Source organism: Salvelinus sp. IW2-2015, linkage group LG8, assembly GCF_002910315.2.
Source record: "Salvelinus sp. IW2-2015 linkage group LG8, ASM291031v2, whole genome shotgun sequence".
Lineage (NCBI taxonomy): Eukaryota > Metazoa > Chordata > Actinopteri > Salmoniformes > Salmonidae > Salvelinus > Salvelinus sp. IW2-2015.
Genome location: NC_036848.1, coordinates 13,606,782 through 13,627,031, shown reverse-complemented (window position 1 = coordinate 13,627,031; position 20,250 = coordinate 13,606,782). Strand labels below are relative to the sequence as shown.

Sequence of the window (20,250 nt, the reverse complement as noted above, 5' to 3'; positions counted from 1 at the left end):
TTCGTTTTAATATACAGTCCTACTGTACAGGCCCTTTGATAATAAACCACTGGTTGACATGCATATTGTTTGGTGCCATATAGTATACCTGTAATAATTACATATATTCAAGTACAGGTGTGTGTGTGTGTGTGGCTCTTCTGTAAATCGATGTGTAAGAGCCCCCGGCCGTGGGTTCTCCTGAGCAGGCATGTGGGATGTGAGAAAGCCTCCCCACTCAGTGGGAGAGAGAGACAGACAGACAGAGCTGTTGCAGTGGGCAGCAGTGTGTGCTCACCATGTAGGAGTCTGGGCACAGCTGCGCTGAGGAGAACACACTGAAGCAGCTCTACCACTCACTAGGATAATCTATAATCATCCCTGTTACAGGGACAATGACATACACCTAGAGTTAATGCTAATCAACAGAGCATTCTTCACACAACTGTTGCCGGGGTTTGTTTTTGAGGTTGAGGTATGAAATGATAATGAGCGGTGTGAATAGAGAGCCAGTATTATTACTGCAGGGTTCCTGTGGTCTTCCATTAAAACAAACTGTGGTGCAACCGAGTGGCACAGCGGTCTAAGGTACTGCATCGCAGTGCTAGCGGCGATGGGTTCGATACTGGGCTGTGTCGCAGCCGTCCGTGACTGGGAGACCCATGAGGGGGTGAACAATTGACCCAGCGTCGTCCGGGTTTGGCCGGCCGGGATGTCCTTGTCCCGTCGCGCTCTTGCGACTCCTGTGGCGGGCCGGACGTATGCACTCTGACACGGTCGCCAGGTGTACATTGTTTCCTCCGACACATTGGTGCGGCTGGCTTCCGGGTTAAGCGAGCATTGTGTCAAGAAGCAGGGTCGTGTTTCGGAGGACGCATGGCTCTCGACCTTCGCCTCTCCCAAGTGTTGCAACGATGGGGCAAGACTGTAACTACCAATTAGATATCACGAAAAAGGGGTAAAAAGTACAAACATTTTAAAAAGTATTAATAAAAACTGTGTGCTGGTACCATTGAGGCAGGGCCTGGGATATAAAAGTGTAGTTGGATGCATTATAATCAGTATGAGGGTAGGAGAGTGGGAGTGTTTAGTTTGAGCTACAGTGGACTACAGTTGCTAGCAGAAGAAGGTACGTACTGCTGGAGTAGTCCGGAGGGGCATACATGTCGTTGAGGTGCACGGGTCCGGGCTTGGCCACTTTGAGGTAGACCATGTCAGAGGTGTTCTTCAGCGCCGCCACCGCCTCCTCGTGACGCACGTCCTGCAGGATGATGTTGTTCACCTGGAGCACACAGACCACAGGGAAATCCTCAGGTCCACAACACCGAGGCTTATAGCTACCTCTCTTAGTTTGCCTGAGCCACACCCAAATCAATCATACACTACTGTTGCTGTGTCCTACTAAGATACAGCGTGTGATATGCGAGCATAAGATGGCGCCGACAGAGATGGTCCACATCTTACGTGCTCCAACCCGACTGACTCGGTACTGGTACTCCTTGTATATAGCCTCATATAGCCTCCGTATTGTTATTTATTCTGTTACTATTTCTGATTTTTATTTGCAAATTTTCGTACTTTTTTACTCTGGATTTTGGGAAAGGGCTCGTTAGTAAGTATTTCACGGTAAAGTCACCTGTATTCGGGGCATGTGACAAATAACATTGGATTTGATTTGAAAATACTTCAATGGTTTTGAAGAGAGCTGCTCTATATAATAATAGAGATTGTTTACTCCAGGAGCCACCACGTCTGCATCATTGTGTCTACAGATAAAATCATGGATTTGGGAAAACACTTTAATCAAATAGCATAAATGATCAATACGGCCGTCCGCACAGCTCTCCCCCACAAAGGTTGTAGTGCCTTAATGACTTTGTTTCTATGTATGACAGCCTTAAACACATCCCATATTCTTCAAACAGTGTTGTCAATCATTCAGCCTGGCAGGTGGTCCAATTTATCTTCTGCCAGTGTGGAACAGAATATGCCCGGGGAGCAGCCGGGAAGTTTGAGCCCAGTCTGCAGCACCGTATCAGTCACACACATGGCCATAAACGCTGAAGAGTGTCGCCTGGCTCTCTTGAGAAACAGCCAGGGAAGGACACATAGAGGCATGTGTGCAGGCTATGAATGTAGATCAGTGTCCTGATGTGTGCGGGGTATGAATGTAGATCAGTTTCCTGATGTGCAGGTATGAATGTAGATCAGTTTTCCTGATGTGTGCAGGGTATGAATGTGAATCAGTTCCTGATGTGTGCAGGGTTATGAATGTAGATCAGTTTCCTGATGTGTGCAGGGTATGAATGTAGATCAGTGTCCTGATTGTGTGCAGGCTATGAATGTAGATCAGTGTCCTGATGTGTGCGGGGTATGAATGTAGATCAGTGCCTGATGTGTGCAGGGTATGATGTAGATCAGTGTCCTGATGTGTCAGGGTATGAATGTAGATCAGTGTCCTGATGTGGTGCGGGTATGAATGTAGATCAGGGTCCTGATGTGTGGCAGGTATGAATGTAGATCAGTGTCCTGATGGTGCAGGGTATGAATGTAGATCAGTGTCCTGATGTGTGCAGGGTATGAATGTAAGTCAGTGTCTGATGTGTGCAGGGTATGAATGTAGATCAGTGTCCTGATGTGTGCAGGGTATGAATGTAGATCAGTGTCCTGATGTGTGCGGGGTATGAAGTAGATCAGTTTCCTGATGGTGCGGGTATGAATGTAGATCAGTGTCCTGTGGTGCAGGGTATGAATGTAGATCAGTGTCCTGATGTGTGCAGGGTATGAATGTAGATCAGTGTCCTGATGTGTGCAGGGTATGAATGTAGATCAGTGTCCTGAGTGTGTGCGGGGTATGAATGTAGATCAGTTCCTGATGTGTGCAGGGTATGAATGTGATCAGTGTCCTGATGTGTGCGGGGTATGAATGTAGATCAGTGTCCTGATGTTGCAGGGTATGAATGTAGATCAGTGGTCCTGATGGTGCAGGGTATGAATGTAGATCAGTGTCCTGATGTGTGCAAGGGTATGAATGTAGATCAGTGTCTGATTTGTGCAGGGTATGAATGTAGACATGTGTCCTGATGTGTGCGGGGTATGAATGTAGATCAGTTTCCTGATGTGTGCAGGTATGAATTACTCAGTGTCCTGAGTGGTGCGGGGTAGAATGTAGATTAAGTTGGTCCTGATGTGTGCAGGGTATGAATGTAGATCAGTGTCCTGATGTGTGCAGGGTATGAATGTAGATCAGTGTCCTGATGTGTGCAGGGTATGAATGTAGGTGGGGTTGGAGAGTAAAGATCACATAAAAAAGAACTCTGGCGCTGCTCTGCAAGTGGCCATGGACATGAGTGCTGCTGCTGCCAAAAGTTGTTTGTTTGTTTTGTCACAAACTGGGTAAAGTAATGCGCATTATTTTGCATTTAACGCATGAGTGACTGGCAAGGATTCCTGGACTACTACTAACATGGCTGATTATTTTCAGCATCACGCAATGTTCCACTGCTACGACGCCGCACCTGGCACAGGGTGATCGGGTTTCATGGACATACACCAGGAAGGAGCTCCTAGCACTACGCGACTATGGAGATCAATCGCCGGGCGGCCTGCTGAGCGACGTGCCAGAGGAGCTGCTACACCTGACGGGGAGCAAAGCGATGGCAGCGGCCTCCAACAGCGCTTCCACTTCCTGCGTGGACTCAGGATCTATGGAGTCAACCAGAAGATCATCTCCTCTTCTATAGATCCTCCATTAAGTTAATCCTACACTACGGCATTTTCACATGGTTTGCTAACCTGACAGCTCAAAGCCTAAACCTTGAGAATGACCAAGACAGCAGGGAAGAAATAGACATGACCTCCAGGACATTATACAGGATACCGTCATCAGACCGGCCAGAAAGGTCAAATGGGACCCCACACCTGCACTGAACACAGAGTTCCAGCTGATGTGGAACTGCCCCTAGTCACAGCCTTGCCTGACATGAACTTATTCATGTTGGGGGGGTCAATTGATTCTATGTACTTATGTGGAAGCAGCAGCATACTTGACGAGTCAAATTTCTCCCCGGGGACAATAAAGTACATCATAACATTACAGTAAGAGAATCAAGAGTGTTCTTGGGCATCCATCAAAGTATCTGTGTGATTGACTGGGTATGGAACAAGACTGTGTTAGGCTGCTGAGCTTAAGACAAACCATCTCCGCTACATCAAAGCAGGGCTAAACTCAGTTAATGAAGGAAGGTCCAGAGTAGATGTGTTCTTACAGCTAGCAGGCGGTCTCCGGTCTGCAGCCGTCCGTCTTTCTGCGCGGCCCCACCCTCGATGATCTTTGTGATGTAGATGCTGTTGTCTCCAGGGATGTGCTGGTTGCCGATCCCCCCAGCGATGCTGAAGCCAAGGCCTGGGGGTGAGAAGCACACAGAGGACAGTCAGTACTGGTTCACAGGCTGATCTCTAGGGGTTGGGGTCAATTCCACTTCCTTTTAGACAGCTAAGTGAAGAATAGAAACTTACATTCAGGTTCTCGGAAATAATCTCAATTTATGTTCCAATTTCAGAGTTGAACTGGAATTTCCCAAGGAAACAGGGGTTTAGTTAAGTAATAGGGGCCTAGAAAATCCTGTCCCTCCCAATGAGGATTCATTCATGTACATAGTGTATATTGCTTACCTTTGGGCCCCTTGAGCAGGTTGATCTCCAGGATGGTCTCAGGAGGGGCCTGTCTTCTCCTGACCAGCAGCCTGACCACAGGGCCAGCCTCTTTCAGGGCCTCTACCGCCCGGCTGTGGACCACCTCAGACACATCCACCTCGTTCACACGCAGCACACAGTCATTCACCCTGGGGAGATGAGGGGAAACAAAGTTCATATTTGACAATGCTGTTAGTACTGTAAAAACACATGCATGCTATACATGCAACCCTAGTCAATCCACAGGCTCTACAATACGGACTGAATCAAATACATGCACCCCAGTCAATCCACAGGCTCTACAATATAGACTGAATCAAATACATGCACCCCCAGTCAATCCACAGGCTCTACAATACAGACTGAATCAAATACATGCACCCCCAGTCAATCCACAGGCTCTACAATACAGACTGAATCAAATACATGCACCCCAGTCAATCCACAGGCTCTACAATACGGACTGAATCAAATACACACACCCGTCAATCCACAGGCTCTAAAATACGGACTGAATCAAATACACACACCCCAGTCAATCCACAGGCTCTAAAATACGGACTGAATCAAATACATGCACCCCAGTCTCTACGACAGACTGAATCAAACCATGCACCCAGTCCAATCCGACAGGCTTCTTAATCAATACTATGACTGAATCAACATAGTCATGCGACCCGTCCAGTCAATCCACAGTGTCTCTAACAACTACATGACTGAATCAAACATCACCCCCAGTCAATCCACACTCTAATACAATACGACTGAATCAAATATCGATGCATCCCCAGTCCAATTCTCACAGGCTCTACAATAGGAACTGAAATCAAATTACACACACCGTAATCCACTAGGCTCTACAAATGGACTGAATCAAAACACAGCACCCCAGTCAATCCACAGGCTCTAGAATACAGACTGAATCAAATACATGCACCCGTCAATCCAATCAGGCTCTACGATTACAGCTGAATCAAAATAACATGCAACCCCAGTCAAAATCCACAGGCTCTACAATACCAGACTGAATCAATACATGCAACCCCGAGTCAATCCCAAGCTCTCCAATACGGACTGAATAAATACACACACCTAGTCAATTCCACAGGCTCTACAATATGGACGTGAATCAAATTACATGCACCCCCAGTCAATCCACAGCTCTACTTCTAATACGGACTGAATCAAGTACCCACAGCCCATCAATCCACAGGCTGCTACAGATAATGGACTGAATCAATATACATGCCCACCCCATGTTCAATCCAGCAGGGCGTTCTAGATATCATGAACTGAAGTCAAATACATGCACCCCCAGTCCATCCCACAGGCTCTACAATCGACTGAATCAAAAACACACCAGTATCACGTTTCAGAATACGCTAGATCGATACAAGTCATCAATGTCAGGATCTACACACTGAATCATACACACGCGTCATCACACTCTCAAGGGGAAAAAAAAAAAAAAAAAACTGAACAATACAGCAGCACACAGGCTTCATGAGCTACAAACATGAATCAACACAGCATGGGCGACTTGATATAATCCCCAGTCATCAAAGTCACCACAGACGAATCCAACATGCACTATCACAGTTGCTACACACACAATGTTAACTGTAGTCACTGGCAGTCAATGCACACAACACCAAACGACACACACACACCACACACACACACAAACACACAACACCACACACACCACACAACAACCCTACACACACACACAACACACACAACACGACAACAACCGGCCAGCCCCACACCAAAGCGACTCGATATATCATATACATTCTCTTTAGAAAGCTTTGGTTTCCCAGTGAATCATACTTAAGTGGAAACAACAAACTAGAGCCCGGTGGCAGAGAGCTGTGAGACACACATATCACTGATATCAAACACATACACAACCACACACAGAGCTCGTGGCTGCCTGGCGGGAACATGGTAGAGTGACAGAGGAGAGAGAAGGAAGAGAGAGGGGACTAACTTACCCCAGCTGCCGTCCATAGCTTCAGCTCCTCCAAGGGATGATCTTGGTTGATGAAGATTCCTGGGTCATCTGGATATATGTAGGATTGTCCAATTCCCTCCCAGCGAATGATCTGAAGCCCAGGCCAGAGTTACCCTGCCAATAGGGGTTTAGAAGGCAGGGATTCCTCTTTTTTATCTTTTTGTTTGTTTGTGGTAGTAATATTTCAGCTTTTTTAAGCTTGTCATGTTTTATATAGTTTATTTTTTTCCTATGAAGACATTGCGTTGCGTTCCATTCCATGTCTGAAATGTAGCTGTGCACATAAGCTTGCAATTGATTCTGGATTAAACACATAAGTAGAAAAGGCACCATAGACATACACACACATACGCACGTGAGCGTTCAGTTCGTGCACACGTTCCATACCACAGACCAGCTCTACTGCATAAGTGGGATGGGTGCGTCCCACTCTAAGGAGTGGTGGACTCAAGGTCAGTGGGATAACCGGGCTTCTTAATGTAAGTGGGTCTTAGGGGAACATGGAGCTCTATGCAGTTACCGCTCAGGGGAACATGAGCTTATGCAGACACAGCTCAGGGGAACATGAGCTCTATGCAGAACGCTCAGGGGAACATGAGATCCTATGCAGAGGACCGCTCAGGGGAACATGAGATTATCGCCATAGGGAACTGGCTCTGCAACTCAGGGGAACATGAAGCTCTAATGCAGAACACGCTCAGGGGAACAATGAGGCTCAACCTAGGGACATGACTCAGACCGTCAGGGAACATGAGTATCTATGCAGACCGCTCAGGGACAACATGAGCTCTAAAATGCAGAGTCCAGGGAACTAGCTTTGCCCGTCAGGGGAACAGAGATCTAATGCAGAACGCTCAGGGGAATGAGCTCTTATGCAGACCGTCAGGGGAACGATGAGCATCTATGCAGACCGCTCAAGGGAACTAGAGTCTTATGCAGCCTCGGGACTGAGCCTATCAGACTCAGGGGATTACAGTGACAGCTTGAGGCAGACCGCTTCAGGGGAACATGAGACTCTATGTCATGACCGCACTAGGGGAAGCATGATGATCTTATGCAGACCTGCTCAGGGGAACAACTGAAGCTCTATGCAGACCGCTCAGGGGAACATGAGCTTTGAGATCAAGGGACTCTTATGCACCGCTTCAGGGGACATGAGCCTCTATGCAGCACCGCTCAGGGGAACATTGAGATCTATGCAGACCGCTCAAGGAGGGAACATTAAAAGAATCAGTGCAAACCGCTCAGGGGAACATGTAGCCTCATATGCAGACTCATCAGGGGAACATGAAAGATTATGCAGACACTCTAGGGGAACATGAGCTTATGCAGACTGCTCGGGGACATGAATGCTATGCAGACCGCTCAGGGGAACATGAAGATCTATGCAGAACCTCTCAAGGGGAAGCATAGATTATGCAGAACTCTCAGGGGAACATGCAGCCTCATATGCAGACCTCTCAAGGGGAACATGAGCTCTATGCAGATCGCTCAGGGGAACATGAACCGCCTATGCAGAGCTGCTCAGGGCACATGAGAGTTCATGCCGACCTCTCCAGGGAACATGAGAATCTATGCAGAACCTCTCAGGGGAACATGAGTATCTATGCAGACTCAAGGGGATACATGAAGCATCTACTGCAGACCGCTCAGGGGAACAGCCTCTATGCAGAACCGGCTCAGGCAACATTGAAAGATCTATGTCAGACCTCCTCAGGGGGAACAGAGATCTAATGGCAGACCTCTCAGGGGAACATGAGGATCTATGCAGACCGTAGGGAACAATTGAGATCTATGTGCAGACCTCTCAGGAAAACATGAGTCTCATGCAGACCTCTCAGGTGGACATGAGCTCTATGCTAGAGCCTCCAGGGACATGATGATCTAATGCAGACCTCTCAGGGAAGAACCATGGAGACTCGGGATATGCATATATGCAACCTCTCAGGGGAATCAGTGAGATCTATCGACCTCTCAGGAGAATACATTAGCATCCTATCAGACCTCTCAGGGGAACATCGAGCTCTATGCAGACCGCTCGGGAACATGAGTTCTATGCAGACCTGCTCAGGGGAAACATGAGCTCTATGCAACCGCTCAGGGGAACAATGAGATGCTATGCAGCGCTTCAGGGGAAACAAGAGAATCTTATATGCAGACTCAGGACTGCTTCAGCTCAGGGGAACATGAGATATGCAGACCTCTCAGGGGAACATGAGATCTATGCCAAGACCTAGGAAACTGAAGCAAATGAGATCCGGGAACATGAAGCTCATATGCAGACCATAGGGCGGAACATGAGATCTAGTGCGTACCACAGGACATGAAACCTTTGCTCAACCGCAGGGGCAACATGAGATCTATGCCAGACCGTCTCAGGGGAACATGAGACTATGCAGACCTCTCAGGGGACATGAGAATCTATGTCAGACTCTCAGGGGAACTAAGATCTATGTCAGACCTCTCAGGAAAACATGCATGTTATCAGATCTCTCTAGGGGAAACATGAAAGCATCTATGCAGAACCTCTCAGGGGAACATGAGATCTATGCAGAACTCGACATCGAGATGCCGCCCTCAGGGAAACATGTAGATCTATGCAGACCTCTCAGGGGAAACATGAGATCTATGCAGACCCTCGTCAGGGGAACATGAGAGGGAACATGAGATCTATGCAGACCTCTCAGGGGAACATGAGATCTATGCAGACCTCTCAGGGGAACATGAGATCTATGCAGACCTCTCAGGGGAATTCAACATTGCTGATGACCACGGCACTTTCTCATACATGTGTGTGTGTGTGCATTTTCCTCCCATTCAGTGAGCTTTATACTATACTGAACACAAATATAAACACAAAATCTAAAGTGTTGTTCCCATGTTTCATGAGCTGAGGAGTATTTCTTCTGTAATAAAGCCCTTTTGTTGGCAGAAACTAATTCTGATTGGTTGGGCCTGGCTCCTCAGTGGATGGGCCTGGCTGCCTAGTGGGTGGGCTTATGCCTTCCAAGTCCCACCCATGGCTGCACCCCTGCCCAGTCATGTGAAATCCATTGATTAGGGCCTAATGAATTTATTTAAATTGACTGATTTCCTTAAACTGTAACTCAGTAAAATCTTGCATGTTGCGTTTATATTTTTGTTCAGTATACATACTGAGATCAGGTCACTTAATTCTAAATGTAAGACAAAGCAGTCCAAATGGTGTGGGTCTAATCTTTTTTTTTTATGGACGGATTCATAAGTGGTTGAGAAGATGAGAGTCAGGTAAGTTTCATTTCTCTAAAGACTTGGCACACAACTTTCCTTTCTTCTCTCCATATATCTATGCACCCCCCTCCCCCCCACCTCTCCCTCAGCAGGACAAAGCACCCATTTGGATCCAGTGGGCCCAGGCATGCTGTTCTATCTGACAGCTGCAGAGACAGGCTCCAAACAAGACAGCTGAGAAAATACTTCGCTTTATTCTTTTCTATAATTAATGAGCAACGGTCGCAACCAATTAGGACAGAGGCCTCCCAGTGCGCTTCTCCCAATCCAAAAGGAGTGCACTGGGCCCGACCATCAACTATTACCCACCCACAGTCCTTTTAAGTGTGATTTTATCTAGTTTATTTAAGCCTCTGCATGCAGAAATGCCACTCAGAGGGGGAGATGGAGAAAACAGCCCTGCATCTATCTGTGGGTGGAATAACGAGAGTAGGAATATACAGGATGTTTGCCCTCCACTATAGACTGAACTCTGCCACTGACAAGTGCAACTGTCAGTGTTTCAGAGAGTGTGTGTGTATGGGGAGAGGACGTAAGAAATATTTAATATGTGTGCTGTTTAAAGATGCAGTGTGAGGCATATAGGGGTCTGACGATGACGCCGCTGTTCCAAAGACTGATGTATACTGACGTCATAATCTTTATCACTCCTACGTATAGAATTACTATATGAAATATATTCAAAATGTCATATGTGATAGAGAAATAATTTGCCTTGGTTTTCTATAATATATTATACTGAACAAAAATATAAATGCAACACGTAACAATTTCAAAGATTTTATTGAGTTACAGTTTAAGGAAATCAGTCAATTGAAATTAATTCATTAGGCCCTAATCAATGGATTTCACATGACTGGGCAGGGGTTCAGCCATGGGTGGGCCTTGGAAGGCATAAGCCTACCCACTAGGCAGCCAGGCCCACCCACTGAGGAGCCAGGTTCAGCAACAGAATTCGTTTTTCCCCACAAAAGGGCTTTATTACAGACAGAAATACTCCTCAGCACCCCCCGTTGTTACACATGGTCTGCGGTTGTGAGGCTGGTGGGACGTACTGCCAAATTCTCTAAAATGACATTGGAGGCAGATGATGGTAGAGAAATGAACATTCAATTCTCTGGCAACAGCTCTGGTGGACATTCCTGCAGTCAGCGTGCCAATTGCACTCTTCCTCAAAACTTGAGACATATGTGGCATTGTGTTGTGTGACAAAACTGCACATTTTAAAGTGCCTTTTATTTGTCCCCAGCACAAGGTGCACCTGTGTAATACTCATGCTGTTTGATCAGCTTCTTGATATGCCACAACTGTCAGGTGGATGGATTATCTTGTCAAAGGAGAAATGCTCACTAATAGGAAAGTCAACTAATTTGTGTACAACATTTGAGAGAAATAAGATTTTTGTGCACATGGAACATTTCTGGGATCTTTTATTTCAGCTCATGAAACATGGGACCAACACTTTACATGTTTCGTTTATATTTTTGTTCAGTGTATATGCAACATTTACTGTACTGAGAAACCTTAAAGCCAGAGAGAGCTGCTTACTGCCATCTAGCGGGAAAAGCTGATGTGTTTAACAAAAGACTTTGAAAAGAACACATCTGATCACAAGACGTGAACATAATAAGTGGTTGTAAAGGTTTTAGTGAACCTCACCCTTTCCAAGATGATCTCGTCATATTTATACATCCCATCACTGCCATTTACCTGTCAACACAGAACACATACATGTAATTTACATCACCATCATCATCATCATCATCATCATCATCATCATCATCATCCCACATGAAAACATCGTACAAATAATATAAAACAGAAAAGGATAAAAGAACATTGACTGTGATCTTTCAACTCAGTATAATCATTTTTAATTACCATAGACTTGAACACAGACATACAGGTAACTGCCAAAATAAAGGAAACACTGGCGTAAATGAGGGATACAAAGTATATTGAAAGCAGGTGCTTCCACACAGGTGTGATTCCTGAGTTAATTAAGCAATTAACATCCCATCTTGCTTAGGCTCATGTATAAAAATTCTGGGCAGGCCATTATTTTGCCTACCATGGCTAGAAGAAGAGATCTCAGTGACTTTGAAAGAGGGGTCTCAAAGGAGCATAGGGGGTTTAAAGGATGTGTGTCTCAGTCACCAGATCTCAACCCATTTGAACAGTTATGGGAGATTCTGGAGCGGAGTCTGAGACTGCATTTTCCAACACCTTCAACAAAACACCAAATTATGGAATTTCTCATGGAAGAATGGTGTCTCGTCCCTCCAATAGAGTTCCAGACACTTGTAGAATCTATGCCAAGGTGGATTGAAGCTTTTCTGGCAGCTTGTGTTGGCCCAACGCCCTACTAAGACACGCTATGTTGGTGTTTCCTTCATTATGGCTGTTACAATGCCTTCAGAAAGTATTCATACCCCTTGACTTATTCCACATTTTGTTGTGTTACAGGCTGGATTCAACATGGATTAAATGCATTTTTTTTTCTCACCCATCTACACACAATAACCGATACTGAAACATTCATCAAGCTGTCACAGGAGGTTGGTGGCACCTTCATTGAGGAGGACGGGCTCATAGTATTGGCTGGAACGGAACAAATAGAACGCTATCAAACTCATCAAACATGGTTTCTATGTGTTTGATACCATATACTTGAAAATATGAAGAGTGGTAGTAGTATTGTGTTGTATTGGATTTGCCCCAAACATAACACTTTGTATTCAGGACAAAAAGTGAATTGCTTTGCCACATTTTATGCAACATTACTTCAGTGCCTCGTTGCAAACAGGATGCATGTTTTGTAATATTTTTATTCTGTACAAGCTTCCTTCTTTTCACTCTGTCAATTAGGTTAGTATGTGGAGTAACTACAATGTTCTCGTTCCTCAGTTTTCTCCTATCACAGCCATTAAACTCTGTAACTGTTTCAAAGTCACCACTGGCCTCATGGTGAAATCCTGAACTTATTTAGGCTTGCCATAACAAAGGGGTTGAAAAATGATTAACTCAAGACATTTCAACTTTTAATTTTTAACGAATTTGTAAAAATTTCTACAAACATAATTCCACTTTGACATTATGGGGTATTGTGTGTAGGCCAGAGACAAAAAATCTAAAATTAATCCATTTTAAATTCAGGCTGTAACACAACACAATGTGGAAAAGGTAAAGGGGTGTGAATACTTTCTGAAGGCCCTGTACCTGTACATAAAACATAGCATTGCTGGTTTGGGCTAATATATACATATTTTTACAATGAACACACAAATATGATATCTAAATATGTTGCATTATTATACTAAATGCATAACTGCATCATATTCATGCTGTAGAGGCAGTGTCAATAGAAATCATGAAATAGATCCACATGGTGAACACAGCAGGATGCTGCAACTGTGAGACACATCCATTTACAAAGAGAGAAAAAAAGAATAGATACTCCATCCACACAGAGAGACAACAGAATATATACTCCATCCACACAGAGAGGCACCAGAATAGATACTCCATCCACACACAGAGAGACAACAGATATATACTCATCCACACAGAGAGGCCAACAGAATAGATACTCCATCCAACAACAGAGACAACAGAATATATACTCCATCCACACAGAGAGGGCAACAGAATAGATACTCCATCCACACAGAGAGACAACAGAATATAACTCCATCCACACAGAGAGGCAACAGAATAGATACTCCATCCACACAGCAGAGACAACAGAATAGATACTCCATCCACACAGAGAGGCAACAGAATAGATACTCCATCCACACAGGAAGACAACAGAGTAGATACTCCATCCACACAGAGAGACAACAGAATATATACTCCATTCCACACAGAGGCAACAGAATAGATACTCCATCCACACATAAGACAACAGATAATAACTGCCATCCACACAGAGGCAACAGAATAGATACTCCATCCACACAGAGGACAACAGAATAGATACTCCATCCACACAGAGAAGCAAACAGAATAAATACTCCATCCACACAAGAGACAACAGAATAGATACTCCATCCACACAGAGAGGCAACAGAAATATATACTCCATCCACACACAGAGACAACAGAAATATACTCCATCCACACAGAGAGACAACAGAAATGATACTCATCCACACAGAGAGACAACAGAATAGATTACTCCATCCACACAGAGAGCAACAGAATAGATACTCCATCCACACACATAGACAACAGAATATATATCCATCCACACAGAGAGACAACAGAATAGATACTCCATCCACACAGAGAGCAACAGAATATATACCCATCCACACACATAGACAACAGAATATATACTCCATCCACACAGAGAGACAACAGAATATATACTCCATCCACACAGAGAGACAACAGAAATAGATACTCCATCCACACAGAGAGGCAACAGAATAGAACTCATCCACACACATAGACAACCAGAATATATACTCCATCACACAGAGAGGCAACAGAAATATATACTCCATCCACACAGAGGGCAACAGAATAAGATACTCCATCCACACAGAGGACAACAGAAAGATACTCCATCCACACAGAGAGACAACAGAATAGATACTCCATCCACACACATAGACAACAGAATAGATACTCCATCCACACAGAGAGGCAACAGAATAGATAACTCCATCCACACAGAGAACAACAGAATAGATACTCCATCCACACACAGAGGCAACAGAATAGATACTCCATCCACACAGACCATACAGAATATATACTCTATCCACACAGAGAGACAACGAATAGATACTCCATCCACACAGACGGCAAACAGAATAAGATACTCCATCCACACACATAGACAACAGAATAGATAATCCATCCACACAGAGAGGCAACAGAATATATACTCCATCCACACAGAGAGGCAACAGAATAGATACTCCATCCACACAGAGAGGCAACAGAATAGATACTCCATCCACACAGAGAGACAACAGAATAGATAATCCATCCACACAGACCGGCAACAGAATAGATACTCCATCCACACAGAGAGGCAACAGAATAGATAATCCATCCACACAGACGGCAACAGAATAGATACTCCATCCACACACATAGACAACAGAATAGATAATCCATCCACACAGACCGGCAACAGAATAGATACTCCATCCACACAGAGAGGCAACAGAATAGATACTCCATCCACACAGAGAGACAACAGAATATATACTCCATCCACACAGAGAGACAACAGAATATATACCTCATCCACACAGAGAGACAACAGAATAGATACTCCATCCACACAGAGCTGCAACAGAATATATACTCCATCCACACAAAGTGCAACAGAATATATACTCCATCCACACAGAGGCAAAATAATAGATACTCCATCCACACAGAGAGACAACAGAATAGATACTCCATCCACACAGAGAGACAACAGAATAGATACTCCATCCACACAGAGAACAACATAATATATACTCCTTTCCACACAGAGAGGCAACAGAATAAGATCCCATCCACACAGAGGACAACAGAATAGATACTCCATCCACACAGAGAGACAACAGAAATAGATACTCCATCCACACAGAGAGACAACATAATATATACTCCTTCCACCACATAGACAACAGAATAGATACTCCATCCACACAGACCGGCAACAGAATATATACTCCATCTACACAGAGAGACAACAGAATATACACTCCATCCACACAGAGAGACAACAAAATAGATACTCCATCCACACAGAGAGACAACAGAATATATACTCCATCCACACAGAGAGACAGCTACTCCATCCACACAGAGAGACAACAGAATAGATATTCCATCCACACAGACCGGCAACAGAATAGACACTCTATCCACACAGAGACAACAGAATATATACTCCCTCCACACAGAGAGGCAATAGAACATATACTCCATCCACACAGAGAGACAACAGAATATATACTCCATCCACACAGAGAGGCAAGAGAATAGATACTCCATCCACACACAGAGACAACAGAATGTATAGTTACATAAGGGCCTGCATCCAGTGAGTCTGCGTTGACGATGACAGGGGGAGGGTTCGCCTGCAAAGATAGATAAAGAGATACAACATTACCTAAGCGCATGTGTGTGCGTGTGTGAGGCTGGCAGATCACACATCATCAGTCAGCTAGGTGCCAGTAAGTGGATGCCATGGGAACAGTCGGTGTGTGTGTGTTTGTGTCTCGCTAGGGATGGGTGGATGATGACTACAGTAGGTGTGAGGACTGAGAATGAGGAGTGGGGAAAAGAGACCAGTGGTGTTATTATTGCCTGTTTCTGTGTTAGACTCCATTTGAACAAACTGTGTGTGTGTTGGGACCATTGGGCCATCACCTAGGATATCACAATCATCTCTTCCTCTCCGCTACTTTCACTACCTGTTGTAAATCACTGGAAATGACAACTTGAAGTCTGGCATCCAACACTACGTCTATGTTTTGATTGCCTCCCATAACGCGGACGACGCTGGGCCAATTGTGCACCGTCCTATGGGAATGACCCCGGGTCTGTAGTAACGCCTCTAGCACTGCGATTTTTTCCAGGGAAAACCAGATGTTTAAGTTATTAGTTATTGTGAAACATGTCAATTCTGGTCTTCATTTTGACAGTTCGTTGCAAAAGTGATATATTTTGGTCTTTTAGTAGTAAATCTAGCTCTTTTGGTAGTTCAACTCTACCATTGACATCATGATGTTTACGTCATCTCGAGGGGTTCGGTATGAAATACACTCCCTTCTAGATGTACACTCCCTTCGTAACAAGAAATAAACGACAACGGTAGTCATGTCAACTCGTATTATTCCCTAATGGCTATGAGTGAATTGTGGTGCAGTCCGTTAACGAAAGTTGGCTCATAGTTCAATGGTTGCGAATTCTAATCCCACATGGGTTAGTTATCTTTTTTTGTTTCTCAAATCCTTKATTTACAATATTCATCCTGTGCCCACACACACTTCTAATTCTGAAAAGTGAAAGCATACCTGTTGTAGGTTTTTATACAGTACCCCCTCCCAATCTGTCAAAAAAAGAGCTACTGTGTAAATACTGCAGTGCAGGTTGGATTGAATTGAGCCCCTAATATTCATTTTCAAGATGATGATGCACTTTTCTTCCCAACACAATACCGCAATAAATGTAAATCCACACTTCAACGTTTTTTTTTGCACACTGGGATTCCAACTTACACTGCAAGTGGCAATAGATGGCAGGAACTCGGCGCCTTATCAATGTGAGACGTATATGTTCGCGATGCACATCATTTTATTATCATAGCCTGACAGTGGACCTCTGGTAAGTATGCTTTAGTGAGAAGGTGTTGGGATCTACTACGTTTAACTACACCCAAAATGAATATTTATGAGCAATTCCCCCCACCCACAACCTCTCACTTGAAAGCATTTTTTTGTTGTTGAAGAGGTTGGGCAAGGCTGAAATCGGAGTTGAGAGTTACCCTTTAAAGCTAATTTCCTGCAATTCTAAAAATGTTGCCATGTCTTATGTGTGTTCATATAATACCAGGGGTTGAGATCTGACTGAGTTCATAAAGAAATCGTGACCCGTGGCCCGTATTGACCTCACTCTGGGTCTGGATCCGGACCACAGTCCTCCTGTTGAATATGGCTGGTCTATAAGGTCAGTAAGACACAAAAACTGATCCATTCCTGGATTTGATCAGAAATAGATCTCAATCCGACTGTTCAGGCTCCATTACGCCCTCTAGTGGCTGGCGTTCATTTCTCAACATCTCATGCATGTTGTATCAGAGGAGATGTTCTGGTCCTGTGGAGGGGGCACAAGTAAAAACAGAGTGCAGGAGAGGGCACTGCAAAGACATGCCTCTCACAGCAGCAGTTATCAACATAATTTCTTCTTAGAAAACGTCCCCTCGCAAGGATCTGATGTGAATGCTGTTCTCAGTTAAATGTTACAGAAAGACTAGCAGCTCTCAGTAGAGAAGAAGACAGAGGAGGAGCAGGACATAGCACCAGTAGACTGGAATGGACACAGAGCGTAATGGCCTCTCCTTATAAGTCTGGAATGTTGGACCACTGGCTGTTCTCTCTATTGATCTGATTGAGCTGTGGGGGTAAGGGGATGCTGCTTCTGTGGCAGCMAGGGGACCAAGGCTGCCTGAAGTCCAGCAGAAAGGAGCTACTGGTCCCTCACTACCTCCACATCCCCCTGCCTCCCCTCAATGTCTACCTCCAGTATTCACTATTCACACATTACCAGATTCTTAGGGCTTTTTGATGTGGAGRCACTCCTATTGATCCCCATTGATTCTAATCTTGTTCCTCCAACCTCTATCGCCACACACGATGAGCACACATGCATTCTCCATGTTTTGGCTGCGTGATGTGGCAGCCTATGGCCTGTCATATTACATATACACCTAACTACTTTAAATGCGTCAAGGGGTCGTTGCAGCTACGGGCTGATTGCTTTCATGGCACAGACTCTCGTTCATTCATTTATTTCCGTAGCGTCTCTCCACCTTAGCGACGGCATCGAAGGTTCACTTGAGAGAAGTTTTGAAAAAGTTTTTCCCTTACATACACGGCTCTTGTATTCATACCTGGCACTTCTTTCACACAGGACTCACAGGAGGTGCACGTGCGGTSCAACACTCCAATATAACAGGTCACAGCCTGAGAGAAAAGAACCACACAATTTATTACACAGCTCCAGTTATAAGTCCTTTGATGCTGGGCCATGGTATATAAATACACAGACATACAATTAGAGGTGTATGTGTGTGCATTTAAGCCTCACTCCCTTTGATTGGCATCATTCATTATCCAACATGCAAGCTGCTAAACCCCAGTTTGTCTCGTTATCGTTCCAGAGCTTCGTTATTTTATTTTCACTCAGTGATTTCTCTTATCACGCAAACGCCTCTTAAAATCCAGCGTAAAAGCTACATACTGTAGACGTGACCTCTTCCTCAGATCTGCAGTATAGTTTCATGGCTCTGGCGAGCTGTGACGTCCCTCACTCGGCACAAACGTCCCTCACTCGGCACAATCATGGCTTGTAACCTGCATATGGATGAACAGATACTCGCGACAGTGCTTGTGTGTGCACGTCTTTCATGTACTGCACACATTTAGGCATTTCCTATTTATCATAAAAATACAGGGCAGAAATGTTCTTATCAGACCTAAACCAAAAGGTTTAAGTTAGCAGCAGCTCCCTTTACATGCTTTTAGAAGTATGTGTGTGTGTTTTAGATATGCACAGTGTGCCACAGCACCATAGACTGTGGGGAGACACCCAGGCCTTTAAGAGGTCTATTCATCCCCCACAGCCAATAGGTCCCAGTGAACAGCCAGTGAACAGTAGAGAGACGGAGCCTGTTGGCCACAGTGGGGACTATTTCTGCTCTGTCACTGTACTGGACTAAACTAGCGAAATGAATCCAGTGCCACAGCCAAGGGACCACAAAAGACAAGCACAACAGCAAGAACAAAATTGTTTATCAAAAGCAGCAGAGAAGTTACTTCCTAGCCGGCTAATCAATGATAATAAAAAAATATATAAACCTCATAGGGTTTCAAGACTGTCCATCTAAAAAATAAAAATTCAATCTGGGATTGAAGCGGGTAATCCCAGTATCTGTATCACCCTTAACAAGCAAACAAAAAGAAAGGGGAAAATAATCTCTGTGTGTGTAATCCTAAATCCGCCATAGAGTGGTGTGTTGTCTCTGAAGTGGGAGTTGGGTTGGAGGAGAAGAGGGCTGATGAGCAGCGTGGGCCGTGGGGCCAGGGCAACAGCGTGGGGCTGTGGGGCCAGGGCAACACAGCTTTATGACATAGCTACAGAAGCAGACAGCTTGTTCTTTCTGCTGGGACTAAGAGAGCCCTGGACAGGCCACGTCCTTGAGAGAGAGGCTTACACAGTCTGATCTCTAGGCTCACAGAGGTCAAGATAAACACACATTTGCAATACCAGGGTACAGTGCCGTGTGTGTGTGTGTGTGTGTGTGTGTGTGTGTGTGTGTGTGTGTGTGTGATGATAATCTTACCAGAGGTGTTAATTCCCCCCAAGCCAAGCTCAGTCACACCCTTATAACCACATTTTGAGGACGCGTCGCCAACCTTTCTTAACCGACGTCCTCCGGCCTGTTACCCCCTGCCCTTTCACCTCATCCGCAGCCATCCCCATTTAACCATCCACATCCCTGATACACACACACACCACACCCGCACACACACACCACACCACCACACACC

The 20,250-nt window shown here is 44.9% G+C and overlaps 1 pseudogene; it reads right to left on the bottom strand.

The window, feature by feature from the left end:
- Positions 1–20,250, bottom strand: part of LOC111967450 (disks large homolog 3-like) — a 90,324-nt pseudogene that overhangs the window by 40,447 nt on the left and 29,627 nt on the right.